At 47.1% G+C, this 24,895-nt stretch overlaps 2 long non-coding RNA genes across 9 annotated transcripts in view; both read left to right on the forward strand.

Annotated features, from left to right (window-relative positions):
* Window positions 1–4,000, forward strand: part of LOC103690421 (uncharacterized) — a 13,938-nt gene extending 9,938 nt beyond the window's left edge. The window contains exons 4-6 of one of the 5 annotated variants that reach the window (XR_005497544.2): window positions 1,559–2,641; window positions 3,336–3,475; window positions 3,835–4,000. This is a non-coding gene — a long non-coding RNA (uncharacterized LOC103690421). The other 4 variants (XR_005497545.2, XR_001842499.3, XR_001842501.3 and 1 more) reach the window with 4 other exon arrangements.
* Window positions 4,001–4,380: 380 nt separating this feature from the next.
* Window positions 4,381–14,018, forward strand: LOC102550328 (uncharacterized). Of its 4 annotated transcripts, none has more exons than XR_597446.3 (5): window positions 4,381–4,560; window positions 9,613–10,483; window positions 10,590–10,982; window positions 11,153–11,285; window positions 13,775–14,018. It is a non-coding gene; the product is annotated as an uncharacterized LOC102550328 (long non-coding RNA). The 4 variants fall into 4 exon arrangements; XR_005497547.2 differs by having other exon boundaries at window positions 9,613–9,703; window positions 10,890–10,982; XR_597447.3 differs by lacking the exon at window positions 11,153–11,285.
* Window positions 14,019–24,895: the final 10,877 nt, after the last annotated feature.

Consider the following 24,895-nt stretch of genomic DNA (forward strand, 5'->3'; position numbering starts at 1 on the left):
CTGAGAGAATGTGTCAAAGCCTATGCGGGAAGGACTTGACCTGATTTCCATATATGGAGTCTCCGTTGGGAAGAGTTGAAAGCTGGGGACAGTTCAGTCACTTGGGTGTGGGGGTTGCTGGCAGCTGTTGGTAGCAACTCTGGCAACTTCCGTTGGGCCTAGTAACAAGGCACCTGCACCTGGACCCGCAGGGAACCTTGGCTCCTCCAACCTTGGCTGTCTTTGACTTCTCATAGTCACAGCTCCAAAGACCAAGACCCCAAGAGACGAGGTGACAACTGCACTGTTGTTTATGTTATGTCAGAATGCATAGCATAATTTCCCCTTATGTAAGTAAGACAGGCCAGTAAACCACTCAGGCTCAGATTCCAGAGGGAACATACCCTACCTTGTAATGATGACGCATAAAGAATTTGAAAATATATTTTAAATATACCATATCTCTCTGCTCACCACAGGGATCTAAGAGATAACTATGTATCTGTGTATCAATGTATCTTTGTATCTATCTATGTATCTGTCTATGCATCTACGTATCTGTCTATCTGTACCTATCTCACACACAGACTTCTTATCACATATGTAATCATATCCATATACAGACATACATAAACTTGTATGATTTTATTAGCTATCAGCATATGTCATTAAAGTGGAATGGTAATTGTAGCATTCTGTAAGAAATAACACCAAAATTTAAAAGGAGGACTATATTGATTATCAACTAATAATATGTGGATTCCAATTCTTGGCTTTTGCTTTGCTTTGAGACAGGGTCCCTAGTAACCCAACTTAGCTGTGCAAGGAAAGCGAAACTTAAGCTTGCTATGTAGCCAGGGATGATTTTGAACTTCTGATCCTTTTGTCTCTGCCTCCAGAGTGCTGGGATTATATGTATGTACTGCCACATCTGGTTTATATAGTGTCAGCGATCGAACCAAGGATGGTTGTTATAGTAAAATTTATCGGGAGTTTCTACCCCACCTTAGGTCATTTAGTTCTCAAATAAAAGACACAAAACCTTTATATTTCTAATAGGCCTTAAAAGCACTTGAGCTGGACAGATATAAACTATACTCTCTTGTCTACTTCCCTTTCAATAACCCCGAGATATCACTTGCCATGTTCCATCAGGGCCACTTCTACTCCAATCGACTGGTCCTCATGGCCATGTTCTCATAATCTACCTGCCCCATGGTGCCTTCTTTTCTCTTCTCTTTCCTCTCTCCTCACCATCTCTGCCTCAGACCCTGTGGTGGTTTGAATATGCTTGGCCCAGGGAGTGTAGGAGGTGTGGCCTTGTTGGAGTAGGTGTGGCCTTGTTGGAGTAGGTGTGGCCGAGCTGGAGTAGGTATATCACTGGGGGATTGAATCAGTCTGCAGCAGGCCCACAAGCCGCTCACCCACATCCCTGCTTCCTGATGTGTAGCTTGCAGACTCTCCCACTTTGGCTCAGAAGTTGGGTCGTCTTTGTACTCTGTTAAGTCCTCCCCACCTGGTACAGGGGCAGGATCGATCTTTGTTCAAGCAATGCTTGGGGTTTCCCTTCTCCTTCCAGGGTAACAGTGCACAGTGAAGAGATGCTGGTCAACAGACGGCTGATAAGGGCAACAGAGGCTCCGAGGAAAGTCTTCTCCCCCTTCAAACAATGTTCAAGCTTACGTAGCTCAAAGCCATGAGACGTCATCTAAAAATAAATAAATAAATAGGGAAGGAAAGAAGGAAGGAAGGAAGGAAGGAAGGAAAGAAGGAAGAAACAAAGAAACAAAGAAACAAAGAAAGAAACAAAGAAAGAGGGAGGGAAGGAGGGAATCCAGCCTCAAAGGAGAAATAACCTCTAATGTTCCATAGTTGGGAAGCTATGACTGACAGTCGTTAAGCATCTAAATAGCTAGCAGAGGGTGAGCTAAGCAGTTAAACTTGCTCAGCAGCCAAGGATGCTTACTCATTCTTCTTGCAGAGGACCTGAATTCAATTCCCAGTTCTCACACTGAGAGGGATCACGCACACATATATGCAACTCCAGTTCTAGTGGATCTAATATGTTCTTCCAGCCTCTGGGAGCACACACACACGCATGTGTACCTGCACACAAACACATGGAGAGACATATAATTTGAAATAAATCTTTAAAAAGGTGCTTGCTGTCTGGCTTAGGGGTACATGTGTTCAAGAGGCAGAGGCAGGCGGCTCTCCAAAAGTTTGAGGCCAACCTGATTTACATAACGAGTTCCAGGCAAGCAGGGCTTACACATTTGAGACCCCGTCTCAAGATAAATAAATACAGAAAAGTAAAAGCAAGCAAAGAGGGGTTTGGACGACTCTGGTACTATGAGATTCTGTTTTCAAGCAATGAATGTGTGAGATTCCCTGACCTGGTCACTACACATCGTAAAATGTATGGAAATGTCATACTCTTAAGTATGCATCCTTATTAAATGTCAAGGAAAGCTTCTAAAGTCTATCCCATCGGCAACTGGATTCTTTGGATCCTTTAGGTATGCTAGGGGAGTCACTGTCTTTCCAACATCAGGAGAGTGGCTGGCAGAGCGGAAAGCTGAAAGGACACGCAGCCTTTATGGCACAGTTGAACCTCTGAGTTAGCCAACCCTGAAATCACTGTACCTTTGGACTTGGCCGTGTGAGTCACTTTCCTTCTTGCCTAAGCTATTTTTAACTGCTTTCTTTTGTCTGCATCCAAGATAACAAGGGGTGGGGTCATTGAGTACAAATAGAGAGAGGCGCTCTGAAAGGACAGACAGTATCATCAGCAAGAATGGCTTCCTATAATAGGGGTTACTCAGATAGGACTTTGATGAGGACAAGAAGCTGGACGTCGAGAAGGAAGGGAGGACACATCAGGAAGTGAGAAGAGGAGCACGTTTGCTAGGTGTGGTGTGTACATGTAACCCCAGCACACAGCAAACTGGGGCAGGTAGATCTCTCAGTTCAAGACCGGCCTAGACTATGTTGTGAATTCAAGACCAGATTGGGCAAAGTAGTAACACAGTTTCAAAGGAAAGAAGAGAGGGAGGGAGTGAGGGAGAGAGGGAAAAGGGAGAGGAAGGAAGATGAGTGGTAAGGGAGGAGGGGAAGGGACGGGGAAGGAGGAGGGATGATAGAGGGAGGGAGGGAGAAGGGAACGGAAGGAGGAGGAGCATTAGGGAAGGGAGGGAAGGAGAGACAGAGACAGAGAGAGATTTAGTGTAATTCTCACAAGAGTCACCTAAACCCACATTGGCTTGGATCCTTGCAACAACTTGTATACAATGAAATGGAAAGAGATGGGCTACAGTTTGGTCCAGCGAGTATCTAAGTTACTTCCCTAAATTCAGCTCCATAGGTAGGGATAAGGAAGAAGAGGAATCTCCTGCATTTGTAGTGAGACATGAGCCTTGGAGGTGGACTTGGGCTCAGTCACCCATGGTGGGGTCAACACTGCTGCTGACCAGAAGGCAGCTGGATTGTCAAACTGGTAAGTAAAAGTGAGTAGCCAGAAAGGGGGAAGAGGTTGGCATTCTCTAGGTCAAACCAGTTCCCTTGTTTAAGCGAGACATATCAAGCAAGACCCTAGAAGGCTAAAGGTAAACCTGGCAACAAAGTCAGGAACCCAAAATAAAAACTGATACAAAGAGAAATTACAAGGGAAATATTAATGTTGGCTCTATACCCAGGAGTGTGGTTGTTGACCACCGGGAAGCATTTGACTTGATTCATAGGCTCCTAAACCAATTAATCAGGTATTTCCCCCACGTCCTGCCCCCGAAGATAGGAGCTTGGGATGCTCAACCCTCTTCAGTCCTGAGTGTTATCCTGTGTTTTTCTCATTCTTAGGACCGTGGAGTGATAAATCACAGTGGCATTGGCTTGTTTCCCTGTTTGTCTTCTTGTATCTTTGCCATTTTGAAGTCCTCTTCTGTGATGTGCAGTTAAAGCCTGTGGACTTCTTTTCAACATTGAGATACCTGTAATCCTCTTACCAACCTGTGGAGAGTATTTACAGGCAAGTCCGTGGTCACAGAGCCAACAGCTTCTCTCCACCCATTATGTTTACATCTACTTGGCAACCTCCTGTAGTTAATTAACATCTTGCTCTTAAAGAACTCTGGCTCAACTGAATGACTTTTCAATAGTTTAAGTGTAATTAATTTACCACTTTCCTTTAAGATAAATAGCATGTTTTCTGATTTATTAGAGAAACTGATGCTTATACTGAGGCCATAAAGGTACTCACTAAATGTTCTAGAATTTTCTTTCTTTCCTTCCCATGTATACCTGCTCTCAACCCCTGGACTGTCTTTCCAGCTCCTGAAGAAGTTATTATATTTTAACACTTATTTACTTTTATATGTCTGACGGCTTGGCTTGCCTTTGTATAGACACAGCACGTGTTGTGCATGCTTGAAGTCTGAAGAGGTCAGAAGAGGCATGAGATCCCCGGGACTGATTACAGATGGCTATGAGATGCCATGCGGGTGCTGGGAACTGAACACAGGTCCTGTGCAAGAGCTCGTCTCGTGCTCTTAAGCCCCGATCGATCGGTCTCTTCAGCACCTAGAGGTATTCTTTAATGCTGTGCCTTGGAAGCTTTATATTTACTCCCCACAGTTATGCCTCTAACCTACCTGGAACTGATTTTGTGCATCGAATGAGGTCAGGCCATAGATCATTTTTCTCAGATTTGGGTCCATTGACTCCACGGTATTTATCGAAAAGGCCATCATTTGTATTGTATGGTGCCAGTGTCCCTGTTGAAAACCAAATGTCTATGCACGGAATGTTGGGTTCTTTGTTTTACTCTGCTGAGCTATTCGTCTATGCTTGAGACAATCCCAGGTTAAACCTTCATAGTTGACAGGATTAAGAAACAGGTTTTAAGAGCTAGGTGTGGTGGTGCATACCTGTAATCCCAGCACGCAGGAGACAGACGGTTGACGGTTGTTCTTTTATTGTCTTATTCTTATGGCTCTGGAGATCAAATGCAGGGCCTTGTGTGTGCTGGGGAAGTGCTTACAACTGAGATACTGCCGTGCAGCATTATGGGTTTTCTTGAGAGGGGCTATCTGAACATGGCTACTCATGTATCAGAGATAAAAGTACTTTGCAAGCTTCCTGTCATGCAAAGTTTAAATATATATTTATCTAATTTTATCTAATACTTTATATCTAATATATACATACACAGATATGTTAGACGGTGTCTTTCTATGCATTCCACACCAGCCTCTGACTTTCAGCAGTCTCTTGCCTCTGCTTCTGAAGTGTTGGTTTATGTGACATTAAAACCTCTGAACTTACTAGTAGCCAGCTATGGAGACATACACTGTAAGCCCAGCAGTTAGGAAACAGAAGATGAAGGATCACTGAGAGCTCGTAGCCAGCCAGGAATACAGAACGAGACATTGTCTCTGTTGCTGTGAGGTGTGTGTGTGTGTGTGTGTGTGTGTGTGTGTGTGTGTGTGTGTGTGTGTGTGTGTATGTGAAGTGTGTATGTTTGAGGTATGTGTGAGTGTGCACCTAAGTGTATAAAGTATGTATGTGTTTAAGGTATGTGTATATGTGAGTGTGTTTGTGCGAGGTGTATGTGTTCATGTATGTATGTGTATGAAGTATGTGTGAAAGAGAGAAAAGGGAGAGAGAGAGAGAGAGAGAGAGAGAGAGAGAGAGAGAGAGAGAGAAACTAATATAGACATTAGTTCCAGGAGTGGGGTTTTGTGGTGGAACCTGACCATGGTGCTTTGAGAAGAATGTGGAAGACTGTAATTTTGGGCTAGAAAGTGGTTGAATGCTCCAAGCAGAGCATAAAGGGCCATGCTAGGAGGATGGTGGATGACAGTAGTGTTGAGAACAGAGATACTGTAGAGGCCTAACTCAAGAGGATTCTGAGATCTCAAGGACTTTCAGAACAACTGGGCTAGAACCACTCCTGTGATATCTTGGCGAATAGTCTGGCTGCCTTTTCCCCTTGTCTTAAACTGATTTAGAAGCCATGGGCAGATTTCTTTGGTGGAAGAAATTCTAAGACATCAAATGCTGATAATGCTTACCAAAAAAAAAAAAAAAAAAAAAAAAAAAAAGAGCAAGTGAGACAGAAGTATAAAAGGTGCAGTTTGCAAGGGGTACCAGGAAGTTCATGGCTTGTGCTGGGAGAGAGGCTATGATTGTTAATGAGATATAGACATTAAGGAGAAATCTGCTCTACACTAGAACCAAGTGAAGGTTTCCTCAGTGCTCCACCCAGGTAAGCTTCCAGCTGGGCAAAGGGAGGGCTTAAGGGGATTTCTGCTTCTAGAAGGCAATCGCAAGCATAAACTGTGACTACTGTCTGTCATTCAAGAGAGCAAGGATTCATCTCAAGAGAGCGGGGGACCTTGCTCATCGTTTTTGCTAGGATTAGAGGCATAAACGATGCATGAGTGAGGGGCTGTAGACCCCTTCTGTGGTTTTGAGAGTCACTGAAGCCAGGGAACAGGTGGCAGGGGAGCCCTGGAGCAAAGGCCCTAAAAGGGGAGAGGCCACAAGTGGCCACTGTATGAAGCTATGAAAGCAAAGCCTGGGTTGCAATTTGGACCCTAAGATTTTTGGAGAAGCCAGAGCCATGGTACGTCTGCCAAAAAGAGCTGCTCACAGGAACTAGAACCAGCCCAAGAAAAGGATGTTTGCTGTAGGCAGCTGGGGACATACAGCCCTTTAAGCTCTTTGACACCAGACATAGAACTGCGGGGTTCGATGCTTGCCCTGCTGGGTTTTAGTTTTACTTTGCTCTACCATTTTTTTTTTCATTACGCTCCCATGCACTCATTTTGGAAAAGTAATGTACCTTCTGAACCGTTATGTGTCAGAGATACATAAAGCGCTCTTCGATTGCATAGGGGTTGCAGTTAAGAGATCGCCCCGAGTCTCAGAAGAGACTTTGGACTTTTAAATAGTGTCGGGATTGTCAAAGACTGTGAGGACCTCTGGAGTTGGACTAAATGTATTTTGCATGATGTTACATGTAGGCTTAGATTTTTCAAAACCGACTTTCATATGGGTTCTTACATGCTTTAACCTCCCTTCTAGCCCACCACTCATCAGAGGTAGTGATTAGGACTCGTGGAAGTAGACCTGGTTAGAAATAGTTCTTTGGGGGCGATTCCAGTCTTTGTTGTCAGGATATCAGCAGTTCAGTCCACTAGCAAACCACCAACCAGGAATCAGCAGCTGCGTCCAGTCCAATCAGCAGACACACACACACACACACACACACACACACACACACACACACACACACACACACACACACAGAGTCAGCAGTGGCAGCTTGATCCACTAAATAAATCGTGAGACTCTGCCTCAAGTCAGTGGAAGCTGCGAGAGGCCACAGGAATATCACGAGAAATCCTTTCACGAGACGTTACTCTCTATGAAGTCACAACAAGGGAAGACCAGCAACATGGTAAACCTGACAGCAAAGACCGATGAAGCAAAGCAATGGCTTCCTCCCACTGTCCGTGGGGTCATTTATAAATGACCACAGGTCACTCTTTCTAAACATAGCGTGCCCTCTCACATGCTCCTTCAGCAAAACCTCCTTCCACCTGTGTCTGCTTCAGCAAAACCTCCTTCCGCCTGTGTCTGCTTCAGCAAAACCTCCTTCCGCCTGTGTCTGCTTCAGCAAAACCTCCTTCCGCCTGTGTCTGCTTCAGCAAAACCTCCTTCCGCCTGTGTCTGCTTCAGCAAAACCTCCTTCCGCCTGTGTCTGCTTCAGCAAAACCTCCTTTCACTTGTCTGCCCCAGGAAAACATCATTATGACCTGAGTCTCCAAAGAAATTTTCACTTCAGCTATGGTCATGAAAAGCTAGGGAATGGAATGGGGAATGACCCCCATAGGCTCAGGTTTTTGAACACCTGGCCCACGTCGGAGGTGCTGTTTGGGGTGGCTTCGGAGGTGTGGCCGTGCTAGAGGAAGTGCGGTACTAGACAGGAGCCTTGCCCTGTGCCCGGCGCATTCTCTCTGCTTTGTGCTTGTGCTCATAGTGCTGTCTCTGACTTCCTGTTCCTGCTGCTGCTGCTGCTGCTGCTGCTGCTGCTGCTCCTGCTGCTGCTGCTCCTGCTGCTGCTGCTGCTGCTGCTGCTCCTGCTGCTCCTGCTGCTCCTGCTCCTGCTGCTCCTGCTGCTCCTGCTGCTGCTCCTGCTGCTCCTGCTGCTCCTGCTGCTGCTCCTGCTGCTCCTGCTGCTGCTCCTGCTGCTGCTCCTGCTGCTGCTCCTGCTGCTGCTCCTGCTTCTGCTGCTCCTGCTGCTCCTGCTGCTGCTGCTGCTGCTCCTGCTCCTGCTGCTCCTGCTGCTCCTGCTGCTGCTGCTGCTGCTCCTGTTCCTGCTCCTGCTGCTGCTCCTGCTGCTCCTGCTGCTGCTGCTCCTGCTCCTGCTCCTGCTGCTGCTGCTGCTGCTCCTGCTCCTGCTGCTCCCGCTGCTGTTTGTTTCCCGTGTTTCCCAGCCATAATGGATTCTTATGCTTCTGTAACTATAAGCAACAGTAAACATTTCCCACAGAAATTGTATATGTGCATACATATATACATACACATACTTACACGCATAACATCTCACTTTATGAACAAGATCCATTGTCTGCGGTTGGAAGATGAGACCTAAACAATATTTGTGAGGAAGATCATTGTTTATAAGATTTGCTTTCCTCTCTCTGTGTGTGTGTGTGTGTGTGTGTGTGTGTGTGCGTGCGCCTGTGTATGTGTATGATATAGTTTTTAGTATATGTACTTGTTAGTTTGTATGCACACATGCATGAGGATGCTGGTGCACATATGTTGCACATGCATGTGGAGCTCCACTTTGCCCGTCCGTTCTCCACAGTTCTCCAGTGTTAATATTTGAGACAGCGTCTCTGGTTGAACCTGTAGGCCAATGACTGGGCTAGTCCAGCTGACTGACTAAAGAGCTTCAAGAACCCAAGTGTCTCTGCTACTCTCTCTCCCTGCGCTGGGGTTACAGGCAGGAACCCCTCCCTGTGCTGAGCCCTTCACCTGGGTTCTAGGGATTGGAACTCAACTCCTCGTGCTTTCAGGGTAGGTACTTCGCCGGCTGAGCCATCTCCCCAGCCGGTACATCTGATTTTAAGTGACCTTTATCAGGATCCAGCTTCTGCCTGTTCTACCAAAGCTGTCCTCAGACAGGCTACACCACTCCAAGTTCACAGCCAGCCGAAATGAGTATCTTTGTTCTAGGACATCTGAGGGTGGCTCTGCTGGCTCTGGGTGCTCCCCTGCCTACTCCTGAGTTCACTGCCTTGGTGAATGTCACCTGCTGTAGCTCAGGTTGTCGATTCCCGAGTCAAGAGTGGATGTAGCCCCCTGAGTGGTCTGTGACCCCCAGACGGGAAGGCAGGGCGCGCTTACCAGTTAATGAACGCTGAACAGCTGAAAGGGGAAATGTCCACTTTTCTGGTCAAACCCAGGGTCTAATTCCACACACATTAGAAGTCCTTAGAAGACCACTGTCTTCCCCGGCTGCTCTTGCTCCTGCCATCTAGCTGTCTTGGCAAGGGTAGGAGCTTGGGAGAAGGAGGTAGGAGCCATTGTTCCCCCAGGTGCCCTTTGTTCTTGTTGCCACAGGATCGAGCATCCTGACCCCTCTGTGTGCCACTGTGATTCTGGAAAAGACACTCTTCCACTCGGAGTCACAGTTTCCTCTGCTGCAGATACGGTTCGTGATGTCCATGCAACCTCTCTCAGGAGACAGGAAGTGGGTAGTGGGTGGCAGGACCAGAGACTCGTGTCTCCTCTTTTTTTTCTTTTTTTTTTTTTAAAGAGGTCCTTTATTGAAAGGGGGGAGGAAGCCAGGAAGAGAACGCTTGGGTCTCCTCCTTAAGGCTGGGGCAGCTCTGAAGAAGCCACACAGAGTAAGGTTTTGTTTGTTTTGAACACTTTCGGTGCTGGCCCAGAACGCTTAAAGGAAATGCTTTAAACGTGTTGGCAATCTGTGCTCTGAGTGAGACCACGGCCTCTGAGCCCAGACAGATCAGTCCAAGCTCTGGCCCTGCCCCAAGTGTTTGTGTGTTTAACTTCTCAAGGGTTTCCACTGAGGGGAACAAAAGCCCAGAAGTTTCCCCGAAGTCCTTTGGCTTAATCCTCCCAAGAGTCATTGAAGCCTCTCAAGATTGATCCAGAAAGTGGAGGACACTTCAAGACTCTGCTTTTCATATTTGTCTGTTCCTCTTCAACAAACCCACTTGAGGTTTTTGTTGTTGTTTTTTTTTTTTTTTCTTTTTATGCCCCAGTGACAACATAACACTGAAGTTCAAGAATTATGTCTAGGGTCACAGTGGCAGGAAGTGGCTGAACAGGGAGGCATCTTTCAAGAATCTTCTCTCCATGCACAGAGAGAAAGAAAGAGCTAAGACTGCAACGGGCTCTCAGGCTGAGAAACCGGAAAGAACGGGTTTTGACAGCATTCGACAGGAAGATGGCAAGGTTTAAGCAAAGGGTATATGGACAAGAAGGAGAGAGAGAGCCAGAGAGGGGGAGGGGAGGAGGAGAGGGGAGGGGGAGGGGCGGTCAGGATTAGCAACCACTCCTGGCACCTGGCACAGGTGCAAACCACAGGCTGGAAGCTCCAGATGCCTTGATGACGTCACGCCCATGGAGCCGGCCCTGTGCCTGACTTGATGTTCAGCTGGATTGAAAGTTGGAGCACAAAGGAACAGACAGTTTTAAGGGAACCAGCAGATAAATTTGTATTTCTGGTTGGGTAAGAAGGATGAAGACTTAACAAAAATCAAACTACTGGTTTTTGTGGATGAAAGTCCCTGGAAAGGAGATAGATGTACCCGCCTGACCACAGCAGGGATCTCAGTATCTGAGGTTCTAATGTTCAGTATCTAATGTTCCAGGTCCTGAGCCAAATTACTTTGGGCCAATCATTAGCCTCCTTAACAGCCACCGATCGCCTTCTGTATGCGCCCTAACAGCTCTGTGGCCCTTAGGTAAGTCTTTGGAGTGGACAGGAGTATCTTCCACCAACCACACCACTGAGAATGACGTCGGCTCGAGTCTGAGACCCACGCCCGCTGTTTTTGCGTTTCTGGGACCTGCCTACCCATGTGTATGAAAATGGTCTTGATTTATGATTCCCTTTTGTTCTATTACTATAAAGCTTCCTGCTCTCTCAGAACACGATGTTTGTAAAACAAACAATCACAAAACAAAACGAAACAAAACGAAACAGAGAACTCTGTTCCCAAGCCATGGCCATCCCTACTGGCTCCAGAACTCTGATCCCCTTCGAGGTGAGAGCTATGCTTTTTCACGAACACTCTAAACCGGATTCAGCAGATTAGCAAAGGGTGGTTTGGTTAGGATGACTTAGGATGCCATGTGGGCTGGGGCATGCGGCTTTGTGTTAGAGCAGTTAGCTTGCACAAGGCCCTTGGAGCCGACTCCAGAGTAAACAAACAAACCAAAAAAGTATTTAATGTGTAGCTTTAGTCTGGTCCACTTAGGAAATCCTATCAGAGATTTTTTGGTAGGATGTGGTTTCTTTCTTTGACTTAAAAAAATGATTTATTCATTTATTTTTGCATGTGTATACTTGTCATGCCCCACCCCATGTGTGTGTGTGTGTGTGTGTGTGTGTGTGTGTGTGGTGTGTGTGTGTGTTTATGAGTGTGGTGTGGTATGTGTGAGTGTGTGTGTTTATGTGTGTGGTGTGCGTGTGTGTGTGTGTGTGTGTATTTATGTGGTGTGTGTGTGTTTATGTGTGTGGTATGGTGTGTGTGGTGTGTGTGTGGGTGTGTATGTATGTGTGTGTGTTTATGTGTGGGGTGTGTGTGTGTGTGTGTGTTTGTGTGTGGTGTGGTGTAGTGTGTGTGCGTGTATGTGTGTGAGTGTGTGTGTTTATGTGTGTGGTGTGTGTGTATGCGTGTGTGTGTAAGTCAAGGGACAAGTTGTGGGGACTGGTTCTCTCCTTCCACCATGTGGGTGCTGGGGACTCAAAGTCAGGCCTGGACAGCAGGCATTTTCCACACTGGGCCATCTCCTAGCACTCACATGGTTTCTTAATGGATGTGTAGACATCCTGATATATTTTATTATAAATGCTGAACCAATAGGATATGTCTTATGCCCACTTTCCTTTGCATAGATATCCCCCCTCAGCCAGCCATGCTGCCCCAGCACACCTGGCGAAAAGGCCACCTCGCATGACCTCTTGGTCCTGGTTTTTGTTTCGTTGACAGCTGAACCTTCCTGACTCTGACTTCCACACACAAGCCTACTCTATTCCTCAGCTGGTGACCACTCAGTTCTATAGAAAGTGCCACAGGCCACCCACTGAGCTGTAACTCCTGGTGTAGGCCTCGGTTCCGAACCCTGTCTACCAGTTCGCCTGCGAGTTTATCGTGCCCTTACACAGAGCACAGTACTCACCTGGCCAAGCACATGAGCCCTAGGGTTCCTGACACCAGGCCGGACCTGCCAGTCAGGAAAACCCACAAACTCGCTCCCTTCACGTCATATTGAAAGTCCAGTAAATGAAAACCCCTCAGTCTTCTCCAGTTGAAACATGTGGATCTGGTTTTCTCAGATCCTAAGAACAAGTAAAAGGGAATGGGGGGTGGGGGTGGGGAGATGGCTCAGAAGTTAAGAGCCCTGAGAGGTTCTGAGTTTGATTCCCAGCAACCACATGGCGGCTCACGGCCATGTATAATGGGATCTGACGTCCTCCTCTGGCCTGCAGGCAGAGCCCTCATACACATTAAATAAATATCCATAAAAAAGAATAAATAAGGATCAAGAACAAATGCTGCCCCCCAGTGAGTTATTTTTAACCCGTGTAGAGTTCCGTCCATTTGCAGTAAGGCTTACATCTCAATGTCCTAAATAGACTCTAGGTCTTCCAGAAAACCGACTCTCTTCATTGTAAGTTCCATTCTTCGGCTGGCCAGCACTCCCAGACTTGACCAGCCTACACCGTCACAGATCATCACATCCTGATAAGTCGTGGTCAAGTGCAGCACACCAGGGAGGGAACAGATAGGACCAGACCACGCCTACTGAAACATTGCTTGCTCCAGATCAACAATGGGCCCATACAGTGGAGCAGACACCAGGGTGCTTCTCTCCAGCAGCCCGGAGTGAAGAATCCCCTCTGAGAGCCATGTTATATAGGATACTGGCCTCCTTGAGTGCCAGCAGACTAAGGTCATTATCATTGTCCACTCAGCAGGTGGGGTCTCCACGAGGGAGACAGAGAGAGACAGAGAGAGAGACAGAGAAAGAGAGAGGCTGTTTACCACCTGGGTCCTGGGTCTGCTAACCGGGAAGGCAAAGCTATATAGTCATTCTTTACATATGTTCACAGTTGTGAGATCTCCCTCACACACATACACACACGCTTCTGCCTGTCCAGCTCACCATAATGAGACAGGCACATCAAACCTGGCCCGGAAGTGATTGGCGAGTTGACGTGTGGTCCCACTGTGTTCAATTCTGGGATCTAAGCTGTTTCAGTTTCCAGAGTCTGTTTTCTCACCTAAAACAGGGGACCACACAGCCCTGCCTTACAAGGACGAGTTGAGCCTCGGCGGAGAGGAGGAATAGAAAACATTTTTGAAAGCTGTCCAACGCTTTGCAAAGACGAGTGTGTTATGATAATTGAGTGTCTGTGGAGAATGACAAAGTGAGCCTCGTCACTCGAAACTCCCTTTTAAAGCACTTCATTGTATTCTAACCTATGTACTCGTTTCTTTGTGTGTTTTTCCTCTTCGGGTCCCAATAGAAACGGAACTTCGTGAACGCGTGTGGCGAGAGCATTAAATAGACACCAGCTCTCCTGTGTTCTGCACTCACTTCCCAGGGAAGCCATACACCTAATAAACTGCCCAGCCAGAGCTGGCTTGCACTGCTGATAGCCTCAGCAGGCACTGACCTTGGCACCGTGACAAGGGCAACATTTCCAAGTGGATGAGCGCCTCCTGAACAAAGTGTCCAATGTACCAGGAATAAACAGGCCTTTCATCAACCGAGCCTGCGTGTTTTCTGGTTCCAACAGCCTTCCCCACTGCCGGGGTCAGAAAGCAGGGACATCAACCAGCAGGGCCTCTTGGACAACCTGCTAGTCTTGCTCATTCCTCCCAGAGGATTCTGGGACTGAATAGACTTGCAGGCCTCTGCCATCACCTGTCATGGCTGCAGTACAACTATTTTAAACTTACGTTTGACCAGCTTAGGAATGAACAAGACTCAGACTGTGGTTATTTTATTTGACTTTGACAATTATTGGGGGGTGACCCCTAATCTACTTTTCTAACTGCTGGCCTGGCTACCTCCCCAGCGGTGTACCCCAAATGCTTGCCGTTTCTCCTGGCCGTGTGCTCACGGTCCATCTCCTCTCATGGCGGCTTCCTCTCTCCTCCTCATTTTCTCCTCCCCTCCACGCTCAACCAGGTAACTCAAAAACCCACCTCCCTCCAACCCCTACCCCCAGAAATTGTCCGTAGTCATTTTTATTTAACCAATAGTTTTAAATTAAGGAACAGGGTTTGCACAACAACCGCTGGTAAATTTGAGAATTGCCTCGTAGGCTTAGACGTACGAATTTAGTATCCAATACATAGCGGCTCACCAAACTTCAACGCGAGGTTCCATGATTTCCCTTCTCCATTTCTGCAAGAGTAGAACCGGAAAAGTGCGTTCCTTTACGCCTTGGTAAGATCTGAGCAGGGGCATTAGCTCCCCCTGTGGTGCAAAAGGGGAGTCTTGGGGCCACATTCGCAAAACTCTGTACAGCAGCCCCAAATAGGACATCACATCGTCAAGCACTGGCAGGGCCAACTTTTGAAAGGGACAGGTCACTAAGTCAGCCCCAAGGAGAGCATGCACAGGCTTAGAGGATAAGCTCCTGGAGGTGAAATTCAGTAAGGGGGTAAAAAGGGACAAAGGACTCCCAGAAATGCACGTGCAAAACTCAACCGGCAAAACCGGTTTCCTCATCTAGGCCAATGAGTCTACAGCTGGCCAACTTAGCCGTTTGTTCTTTCCTTCTACAAACGGTCAGGGGGCATCTAAAATGCCTCCCAACCTTGCAAGGAGGAGCTGAGCATTCTGTGTTCTGGAGACACAGAAGAATCAACAGCTAAAGCCCCACCTTGCTTATATTTTATTAGGATAACAAACAAGCAAGTAAATAATAAATAAATAGTGGTGCTTGGTGCTAAAAAGGCATGAGTGCAGGTACGTGGGAGCAGAGACCGTATCTGAGGAAGCTTCACTGTGACCCTCTGGGTTGTGCCCTCCAGACCAGAACAGCAAAGCAGGCAGCGTCTCGGAGATGGGTAGAGGCCTGAAGAGATGAGAGAGGGAGTCGGAGAGGAAACCTTTAATTCTGACTGAGTTTGGAAAACTGTAGGTCGGGTAGATAACGTGACTGTGGGTCTGGAGCTTGTCTGGGGTCTTCTACTGAGAGCACAACTGGAAGGCAAGGAGCAGAAAGGTCTCTGAACAAAGCTCACCGCCACTCTGAGCAGGAGGTGGCGGCTGGGGTCTGGACATTTTGAGAGTAAAACCTATAGGATCTGTTCATGGTAAGAGTGGTGAATTAAGAGCCAATGGTTCTTTAGCCTAAGAAACTAGGAGTTAGATCCCTGGGATTTGGGTGAGGCAGGCCTAAAAGATAATGACTACGGTTCTGAATATGCAATGTCTGAAGCGTCTGGCGGGTAGTGGGATGACAGATTCCTGGGTCCAGGCTAAAGTCTGACCTGGGAAGTCAGACTGCAGGGCGGATGACTGAAGCACCAGCAAGGTTGGTACTAGCAGAAGCAAGGGATGGTAGGAAAGAGATGTAAGGACTGAGCCCGGGCAGCAAAGGCTAAGAGAGTAAAGGCCTAAGCTGGGGGAGAGAAAACAGGAAGAGTGTTTCTCAGAAGGAACTGCTGGTCAATGTCGCCAAACATGGCTGTCCAGTGAAGCATTAAAATACCTAAGAACTAACCTTTGAATTTTGATATCCTTGGATCCAGAACCCCATTAGGACTGAAGTAGCCCTGTGGCCTCATTTAGATGAAGAGCACACGTCCTTTTAGTCTGTCCCCCCCCCCCCCCGGAAAGGAAAAGCCCACACTGTCAGTCTCCCCAATGACTTTAGCATGCATAGTTTTAGGGATTAGAGAGAGCCGCCTGGGTGGGGGGAGTTTAAGGGGAATGTATAGAAATGAGACAGTAGGAAAAGCAAGCCTGGGGAAGGAAGTCGCTCTTCAGTGGGACGATGGAAGAGACCAGTAGAGAGGGAAAAGAACACCAGTGCACAGAGAGAGGGAATGACATGTCAGGGAGAGACTGAGTGGCCGTCTGTAGCCCTGGCCATGTCTGATCTTGGCGTCTAAGCAGGATTGGACCTGGTTAGTACTTGAGAGGGAGAGCCAAATGACAGATGGACTCAGCGTCTCTCAGGCTCCATGGAGAGAGAGCTCCCCAGTAAACCTTTTTCACTTGTGCCCCCTTCCATCCAACAGGTTTTCCAAATATTTATGGATAGTAAGTCATAAAAATTATTTTCAAACACTTCTTTGATATCCGTATACGTTTGCCATTTATTAAAGATTAAGGCAAATATGTGTTATAATGAGGTGGATGTGTCTGTGTATTTTTACATAAAGAATTAAGTTTGGCTGAGCCTTTATGGTTCGGGATTCAGAGTATCTTACACTGTTTTCAGAGTTGGTCGAGGTTCGGGTTTTGTAATTCCCAATGCTTTGAATATCACTTCACGCAAACACGTGGTATAGCCAGGTGGTGGTGTGAGCACCTTTAATCCTAGCACTTGGGAGGCAGAGGCAGGTGGGTATCTAAGTTCTAGGCCAGCCAGCCTGGTCTAGAGAGCAAGCTCCAGATAGCCAGGGCCACACAGGGAAACCCTGTTTCAAGAAAAGAAAAGGGGGTGTGGGAAGAGGTGAGCAAAAGGAGGCTTAAACACGTGGTACTAAATGGCAGAACAATACTGAGGGGACATTTCAGAAAGTATTGGAAATTCTGCCCCAATCCCAAGTCAAAGTGTATTCAACATTTTTTTAAATCAATCTTAAGCCAGCAACTCCAATAGCAACATTTAATACATTATAATCCAAAGCCTGATACACTAGAATTCAAAGACATATTCTGATACTCACACGCTGAGGAACAATGATAGCAATCTATTTAAAGTCCTTGTTAACTGTAATTAAGCTATTATGTTTCTGAAGGAGCAGAACTGTCCACACCATAAAAACGTTGCAAGGCCTAACATACAGTGGTCTCATAACTGAGCGGAGGTGTTCCGGGCAGCGTTTGTTGGCCCTGTGTGGTGTCAGGGCCTGCTGGGGACAAAGTGTTCAAGCCGTGTTTTCAGAACCAAGGCTGCAGTGACCTCAGATGACTCAATATAGGTGAATGCTACTGGAAACACCTAGGGTCTGTTACCTGTTCGATTGTGTGCTATGGTTGGCGCATGTTCAGCGACCTTTTACTGTTGGTAGATATGGTCTGATCCCTGCAGAGAGTCACACAGCCCCATAGAGCAGTGGCTCTCAACCTTCCTAATGCTGTGAACCTTTAATACAGTTCCTCATGTTATGCTGACCCCTAACCATAAAATTATTTTCGTTGCTACTTTTTTTTAAAGATTTATTTATTATATGTATGTGAATATACTGTCTCTTTCTTTAGACACACCAGAAGAGGGCATTGAATCCCATTACAGATGGTTGTGAGCCACCATGTGGCTGCTGGGAATTGAACTCAGGACCTCTGGAAGAGCAGTCAGTGCTTTTAACCGCTGAGCCATCTCTCCAACCCTCGTTGCTACTTTATAACTGCAATTTTGCTACTGTTATGGATTGTAATGTAAATTTCTGATAGGCAAGATATCTGAAAGGGCTGTTGACCTCCCAAAGGGGTCACGACTCACAGGTTGAAAACCACTGCCATAGAGGGTTGTACCACACAACTCTGGGAAGTTGTGTCACACTGTCCATTCAGACTCTCTTGGAGAACTAGTTCAAATGGATCCCCAGGCCTCCTCTCCCCAGAGGTTCTGATTCAGTGGATGGAGAATGAGCTGAAGACCTTGCACTCTGACCGGTCTCCCTGGTGAAGCTGGAGTTGCCTCTCAGGATTGGGCCATCTCGGTATCACCCCACTGAGGAAATGCACACTTCCCATTAGATTAGAAGGTGGCTTGGGTAGACCAGATGGAGGAGGTGGTGGGAACACTATGAACCCACTGTTCCTTCCCCTATCTCAGTGCTGAAGGGAGCCAGGTCACCAGCCCAGAGTACCCACATGTGAGGAAGGGCTGAGGGTTTGAGGGTGAAATTGTTGTCTTGGAGATGATCAGCAAAGCAGTGTCTTGAGAACAGAGAGCCAGGCATGCAGCAGAGACCCACCTGCCGGTGGTAAAGCTGGTCTTAAAGGAAGGAGCAGTGTCTTAGTTAGGGTTTTACTGCTGTGAACAGACGCCATGACCAAGGCAAGTCTTATAACAGACAACATCATTTGGGGCTGGCTTACAGAATTGAGGTTCAGAGGTTCAGTCCAGTATCATCGAGGCATGGCAATATTCAGGCAGGCATGGGACAGGAGGAGCTGAGAGTTCTACATCTTCATCTGAAGGCTGCTAGTGGAAGACTGGCTTCTAGGCAGCTAGGGTGAGGGTCTTAATGCCCATGCCCACAGTGGCATACCTACTCCAACAAGGCCACACCTACTCCAACAAGGCCACACCTCCTAATAGTGCCACTCCCTGGGCCAAGCATATTCAAACCATCACAAGTGGTTAGAGTAACCAGAGTGGTACTGAGCAGGACCCTGGATTTGCCAGGTCAGGTGCACTGAAGGGAGGCGAAGGACAAAGGAAGTTGACTGTAAAGTGATGTATAGGTAATGGTGAGGGACCAGACACAGAGGGCAATGAGAAACTGTGGTTATGGTAAGGAACAAGGAGAAGGTGGGAGAGCTATCCACTGTGGGCCCCATAAGGTAGGAGAACGTGTGGAGAGAGACTGGGCTGGAAGGGGGAGATTGTGATGGGAGCGTTACTCCTGAGTTGAGATCACGGAGCACACTGGTTGGCAATGGCAATGTCTAGTGCACTCCATGGGCACAGCAGCACTACGAAAGGGAAAACCGCTGGAGAGAAGTGAGTGGAGGGAGTGGGAGACTGGGGACCAGGAAGATGATGTCTGTGCATAAGGAAACCACCAAGCACTTAATCAAGAGCGCTGTCGAATGCCGAGGGCTGCTGCCTTCACGTTCTGATAGAAGCCAGTGCTGGAGGAAGTGGGGAAGCCCTGAAATATACATTCTGGGCCCTCGGCATCAACGGTCCTTGAAGGGGAGTGGCTGTGATGGTAGACACATGGCCTGCTCCATGACAACAGTTACCAAGTCAGGATGGAGCAGGTGGGCACACGCTAGTGAAAGGCCATTCCTGACACAGCAGCACTGTCCTCCCTCAATTCTCCCCAGAACTGTAGAGCAAGTTCCCAGAGCATAGCAGGGCTGTGCTCAGGTCTCCTCCAACCCAAAGATTTTTTCAATGGCTTTTCTCCGAACTGCTGGGAGGTGGGTAATACTTGAAGTAAGCACAAAATAACCAAGAGCAGGAGAGAGTGAAGGAAGATGGGAGGCACTATAGGCAAAGTTGACCATGGCTAACCCTGAGCATGGGGCTATGTTCCCCCATTTTCTAAAGTTTCTGGAATTAGGATGTGGTGATAATGCACACATGTATACATATATGATATGTGATAATGCGTGTATTATATGTTATAATATATGATAATCATCATATTACTCATGTATATTATTTATATAATATAATTATATTATATGCTAGTGCATATATTATATGGCATGATATATGATGATGCATATATTCTATATTATAATTTATGATATATAGTGCATATATTATATCATCATGCATATGTGTTAATGCATACACACATAGGTATATATCTGAACAGTCATTCTGTTGTTTGTAAAACAAGGGGCACAAACTCTCAGAGGACCATTCCAGGCAGTGACTGTGGCTCCTTACACATAGTGGAAGCCAAGTGTGCTTAGCCAAGGTAAGGATGAGACATCAGGGCAACTTTGCTTTAGCACTGCAGGATGGTAGCAATCTCAGGTCCGGGGGGGGGGGGTAGCCAGGGTCACCAAACCATGAGAGAGAGAGAGAGAGAGAGAGAGAGAGAGAGAGAGAGAGAGAGAGAGAGCTGTCCCCCTGACCTGGGTTGTGTTGGCCAAGGGGTCTTTGTGCCTTCATTGCCGGCCCACTCTGTGAAGGGAGCTATGCTCCTAGCCAATTTCCCTTGTGCCTGCCTAAGGCACAGTCATTTCCTCCCCTCCCCCCATTCCAGTTGGGGTGTTAAGTGCGGTACAGAACTACAAATGTCTCATTTACTGTGACATGAGTTTCGAGATCAAACTGGTCACACACAAGACTGTAACATAGGTAAAAGGTATCCTTGGACACCTCCCTGAAAGGGGAAGCAGGGCTACTTTTTACCAGGGTGCCCAGCTTCCTAGAACCCCATGAGGTAATTCTCTATCCTGAGTATCTGTCCCTGCCAAGAACATGCTGGGTGGTTGACCCACCTGAGAACTCAACCACTTCCTGGCGTGGGAGTAACTGAGGTATCCACATTCCCCACTATCGAAGATGTGTCTTAACCTCGGCCTCTTTCTAGAAAGACGCTACCTTAATCAAATAACACTGAAGGAAAAAACACGAGGTTTGCCTCTAGGATATGGATAGAGGAGAATTTGTGGTTGCTACTGCTGCTGCTGCTACTGCTGTCGTCGTTGTCGTTGTCGTCGTTTTTGCTGTTGTATGTTCTGTATGGTCCAGAGACTGATCTATGATGGCCATCCATTTGACTTTGAATGAGTGAATTTATTAAGTATACAGCAAACCAAAGTGAAAGGATAGCAAAAGATAGATGGATAGATAAATGATAGACAGACAGATGATAGATAGATAGATAGATAGATAGATAGATAGATAGATAGATAGATAGAAAGATAGATAGATGGAACAAAACATCATCAAATCAGATTCTCAAAACACCCTACAGGAATCAACTAGGGAAGCCCCATTGGGGAATCGGTAAAGGCTCCCCATGGAGGGGTCCTGAGCAGAGCACAGAGCCTCGGGTGAGGGTTCTAAATAAAAGGACAAAGGACAGAGGGACAGCACCCGGCATGGTACCCACAGCACCTGGCATGGTGACACTGACTCGGGAAGTGTAGGCAGGCAGTGGGAGTTCCCCGTTGAGACTTTTCTGAATGACTGAGCTTCCTTTGGCTTCTCTTTCTTACTGTAGGGACATGTATGTATCATGTATGTATGGATAGAGAATGGTGGCCTCTCCTGGAAAGAGCTGGCCTTCTGGTAGCTCCCAAGGAAATGGTGTTTTCACTTTTGAACTCTAGGCTGTTCTCTGTTGTCCTAGAGTTAGGGAAGCCAGCCCATGCCCAGACAAAAGGCCTTGGATGACCAGGAAACAAACACATTGTCCCACGGAGTGATCTGCTTCCAGGGCCAGCCTCTCAGCCAGCTCAAGCCCTGTGACAACGTTTCCATATGATGTGCCTCACATGGGGTCTGCTGATTATACAGAGCAATGGGTTTCATGATGGCACCTTCATGTGTGCACAATCTCTCCACTGCTCCCTCCTGTTTCCCGGTCACTCCTGCTGAACCCAGTCCTTACTGCCTGGTCCCTCCTCTGAGTCATGTCCCTTCTTTTCCTTTTCCTTCTCCCCCCCCCCACTTTTTTTTATAGCCCAATGAGTTTCATTAGGGCTGTGGGTGAGAGATTACTTACAGGAACACTGGTTACGCAATTGAAGAAAATCTCGCTTCCTCCCCCAGAGACTATCAAGTACCCATGGGCGCTCAGAGAGGGGTGACCTATTTGGAATGAATATTTGGAGTAAGCAAGCAGTCTGCCTAAAATAATATTTACTCATATTTTAAATACGTCTCTTTAAAAGGAGTGTGGACTTCCTGGAAAACTGGACTATGTGGAGTCTTTTGTGGAGTAATGAGGCATTTTAAAATAAACAGGAGGGGAAAGAAAAGAATGAAATAGTACAACAGGGAAGTGATCTCAACACACACACGTGCACACACATGTGCGCACACACACATACACACATGCACACATACCATACACACAACATACACACATACACACACCACATATACCACATCCCACACACCACACACACACACCATACTCACATAGACACATACCACACACACACACACACACATATACACACACCATACACACATACACCCCACCTACCATAGACACAACATATGCACATACACCACACATACACACACACATACACATATACCACACCCACAGAGATGCATACCCCCACACACATAGACACATACCATACATGCACTGCACACACACCACACACACCACATACACAAACATACACACGCATACCACACACATACACACATACCACACACACACCACATACACGAACATACACACACATACCACATACACCATATACACATACCACACCCCCTACACACACACACACACTCACGTAAACACATACCGCACACAGATGCACACACATATCTTTCACTTCCTTCACTCCTTTGTTGTGTGTAGAGGACAAGATGAGTTCGTCTGGTGAGGATATGGTTTCATTTGCACCTCCTAAACATGATTTGCTTAGAGTAGCAGGTCTCAGAGTGGCCTTGGGGGAACCCTTGAATCCTTGAGGTCACAACTCCTTTTACAGTTTTCTCCTTTACTACCTAGTTGAGTATTTCAGTGACCACGTGATGTGGGATGTCATGACTCTGTCAAGAAGGACCCTGTTGTCTTGAGCACTGTGAAATGCTTGTAGACTTGCAGACAGTTCACAGTGTCCTTTAGCACTGCCATGACCCTGTGTACTGGAGTGGGGAAAACGATCTCAACTTAGTGAGACACAACCTTGCAAATTTATCTGACCATAAAGTTTATTTTTGTTTTGCTCTGATTGGCCCAACACCTGTTGTGATCCTAGCTGGCTTCTCCAGAGGTTAGTCACACCGAAGCCAAAATTCCTCTGGCCGAGCAGTTCCTTGGCGAACGCTTGTGTGCATGGTTGGTGAAAGGGAATGAGAGCATCAGTCCAAAACATGGCCCCCAAATCGCAGGGCTCAGATTCCACCTCTGCTACTCCCTCCCTGAGAGTCTGGAAAAATTATTCTCCATGCATAGGTTGAAGGTCTTATCATGGGTCCTGTAAACTGTAAGTGCCACAGGAGAGGAAAACCTTAATCTTCCAGTGTCAGATATGATCTTCTAGGGTCAGGACCGATGGCGGGCTACAGGCAAGCACTGTGATCTGAGGCAGGTCCCCAATCTGTCACAGACTTCAGTTCATCTGCATATGAGGCAAGCTCTGAAACGTCTGGTGCTAATGGTCTGGGACTGGTTTGGAGTGCAGTGCATGTCGGGAGAGACTGTGGGGTAAGAACTGCAGGGCCTGGGCCGTATCTCCAGGGAGAAAGATGCTCTCAGAATAGAATGGTGGGCCTTTAGGGCAGTGTGTGTCACCCTACCCAAGTGGGGAAGAACTTGGTTGTCACGATTACTGATCCTCTTCATGCTGTCCCCAAACTGACTGACCGAGCGGCGTACAGCTCAGCAGTAGAGCCCCTCCATAGCATCGCTGATTGATGCTAGCATCTGCGGCATCTGTCAGTGAATGAACAAACTGGCCACCTGAGGGGAAGGTCTGGCTGCAGAGAGGAGCAAGCTCTTGTAAAAGAACCTCAAAGGAGGTCTGTCCCTCACCCAGCCTTACAGACACCGTGTGACCTTGACCTGGTAAGCCACCATAGCAGCTGCTTCTGCCTGAGTTCCCCCACTGTCACTTCGCCACCACTGGGTATGAAGGACTTCACGGGATGGAAACACCCTGAAATCTGAACCTAAGAGGGTGCCCTGAATCGCTGGTCTGGTGAAGTCTGTCTGTGGCATGTCGGTTTCTCAGAACACCAAAGTGAAACATTTGCCCAGTTAGGAGAAGCCCAAAGGTTATATATCTCAGAAGAATGGAAGTTTGGAAGATTCTTGGGGACCCTACCAGCAGTATAAAAGGGAGAAAAGGGTTTCTGAGGCTGAAGACAGAGCAGCCAAACCAGGGAGAGAAAGAAAGATGTTTAGAGTGTTGAGCTGTTTGCCTGGTGTGCAGAGAGGCTCAGGGATGCATCGTCCCAACATCCTCACTGGCATAGGGTGGGCTATCTGGTAACACAGCTGCGCTTGGGCTGTCCTTGCTCCCTTTAAGTAACCCTTCACGCACTCCTGCTGGTAACCTCAATAAAAACTCATTGGCTCATCAGGGAGATGCAAATCAAAACTACTTTGAGATTCCACAGTACGCGGGTCAGGATGACTAAGATCAACAGTACAAGTGACAACTCACGCTGGCGAAGATGTAGAGCAAGGGGAACACTCTTCTGTTGCTGATGGGAGAGAAAACTTGTGCAGTCTCTATGCGAGCCGGTATGTGGGTTCCTCGGAAAGAAGGGAATCTATCTACCTCAAGATCAAGCATACCACTCTTGGGCATACGGTCAAATGATGCTTCATCCTACTGCAGAAACACTTGCTCCACCAAATTCATAGCTGCTCCATTCGGAATAGGCAGACACTGAAACAACCTAGCTGTCCCTCAACAGGAGAACAAATAAAGAAAACATGATACATTTTTTTTAATTACACCATGAAATTTGCAGGCAAATAGATGGAACTAGGGAAAAAAATTCAAGGGAGGCAATCCAAACCCAGAAAGATAAATATGGTATGTATTCACTGATATCTGG

This window comes from Rattus norvegicus, chromosome 20, assembly GCF_036323735.1.
Source record: "Rattus norvegicus strain BN/NHsdMcwi chromosome 20, GRCr8, whole genome shotgun sequence".
Lineage (NCBI taxonomy): Eukaryota > Metazoa > Chordata > Mammalia > Rodentia > Muridae > Rattus > Rattus norvegicus.